The sequence below is a fragment of the Propithecus coquereli genome, unplaced genomic scaffold, assembly GCF_000956105.1.
Source record: "Propithecus coquereli isolate 6110/MARCELLA unplaced genomic scaffold, Pcoq_1.0 Scaffold85, whole genome shotgun sequence".
In the NCBI taxonomy this organism is placed as follows: Eukaryota; Metazoa; Chordata; class Mammalia; order Primates; family Indriidae; genus Propithecus; species Propithecus coquereli.
The window spans coordinates 8,234,822-8,237,204 of record NW_012154729.1 but is presented as its reverse complement, the minus strand read 5'-3'; positions in this window follow the sequence as shown (position 1 = coordinate 8,237,204).

Genomic DNA, 2,383 nt, shown 5'->3' with positions numbered 1-2,383 from the left:
AGCTTCCACCTAGCTCTTTTGGGACACTTGCCTTTGGAGCCCTGAGCACCATGTAAGATGTCCAAGGCCACCATGCTGTGAGGCAACCCAGTCCACATGGAGAGGTTGTATGTATGTTTCCACGGGACAACCCCAGCTGAGGCTCCTGACAACAATCAGTGTCAACTGCTAGACGTGTGAATAAAGATGTCTCCAGATGATTCCTGCCTGTAATCATTGAGATACCATAGCCTTTGATTTCCCCCAGCCTTCAAGTCTTTTAAGCTGCCATCATGGAAAAGAGAGAGCCACTACTGTTCCCTTCCTGAATTCCTGACCCACAGAATGTAAGAGCATAATAAAATTGTTGTTTTATATCACTAAATTTGGGTGGTTTGTTCTGCAGCATTAAGTGTTACAAATGCTTAATAAGGAATATTCAAATCCTCTGTGAAGAAAAATTCTTCCTTCTTTCCTTCTTTCTTTCTTTCTTTTATCCGTCCTATCAACACCTCACCCCCATATTTCATGACATTTATTTGTTAAAGAACTGTGACATTGTCTTATAGTGTCTCATATTCTATATTTAGCTGATAGTTTCCATGCAGCATCTCAGTACTTATTTTTCATCTCCTGTATTTCCTATAAAATTGATTCAATTCCTAAATATTTTGTAAGACAAAGTCAGAGATAGTATTATATATCTACTATTTTATCTACCATGTCAGGATGTATGTAATATCTGGTTGTTTCAATCTAACGAATGTTAAAATTGGCTAGAATTTCTAGTGTCATCATCCCCATCCATCTATAATGAAGTTTCCTACCTTTAGGCTTTAGCATCCATTGATGATTGTCGCCTAGACTGAGATTTTCTACCCCCCCTTAAAAATGCCAATAGATTTGTCTTTAAATGTTTAAAAACCATTTTATTGATGTATGATTAGCATATAAAAAGGTATACTTATTTAATTTTTAGAAATTGATGAGTTTGGAGATAAGTATACATCCACATCCGTGGAACTATCACCACAATCTATGCCTTAAACTTGTCCATCAGCTCCAAAAGTTTTCTACCACTCTCTTCATTAATTATTATTGTTATTGTTGTTATTATGTTTTAAAAACACTTATCACAAGATCTACCCTCTTAACAAATTTTTAAGTAATATGCAATAGAGTACCACTAACTATAAGTATTTATGTCATATAGTAGACCTCTAAGATTTGTGCATCTTGGATTGCTGAAACTTCATACCCTTTAACTAATACCTCCCATTTCCCTCTCTCCCTAGCCCCTGGAAACCACCATTCTACTCTCTGCTTCTATGAGTTTGACTATTTTAGAGTCATCGTATAAGTGATATCATATGGTATTTTTCCTGTGTCTGGCTTATTTCACTTAGCATAATGTCCTCAAGATTGACTAATGTTGTTGCTAATGGGAAGATTTTCTTCTTTTATAAGGCTGATTAATATTCTGTTGCATAAATATACCATATTTTCTTTATCTATTCATCTGTCATTAGGAATTTAAATTGCACCATGTCTTGTCTATTGTGAATAATGTTGCAATGAGCATGGAATTACAGATATCCCTTTGAGATCCTGATTTCAATTCCTTTGAATAGATACCTAGAAGTAAGAGTGCAGGTTTATATAATAGTAGTTTTATTTCGAATTTTTTAAGGAATCTTCATACTATTTCTTGTAATGACTGTACCAGTTTACATTCCCACCAACAGTGTAAAAAGGTTTCTTTTTTCTTTACATCCACACCAACATTTATCTTATGTGTGTGTGTTTTTATAATACCAATTCTACCAGGCATGAGGTGATATCTCATTGGGGTTTTGATTTACATTTCCCTGATTAGTGATGTCGAGTTCCTTTTCATATTCCTGTTGGCCATTTGTATGTCTTCTTTGGAAAAATGTCTATTCAGTCCCTTTGCCCACTTTTTAAATTTTTTTTTATTTCAGCATATTACAGGGGTACAAATGTTTAGGTTATGTATATTGCTTTTGCCCCACCCGAGTCAGAGCTTCAAGCATGTCCGTCTCCCAGGCAGTGCGCATCACACCCATTAGGTGTGTATATACCCATCCTCTCCTCCCCGTTCCCATCTGTCCAATACCCCATGAATGTTATTGCTATATGTGCACTTAAGTGTTGGTCAGTTAATACCAATTTGATGGTGACTACATGTGGTGCTTTTTTTTCCATTCTTGTGATACTTCACTTAGTAGAATGGGTTTCACCTCTATCCAGGATAACATAAGAAGTGCTAGATCACCATTGTTTTTTGTGGCTGAGTAGAACCACGTGGTATACATATACCACATTTTATTAATCTACTCATGGATTGATGGGCACTTGGGTTGTTTCCACATCTTTGCAATTG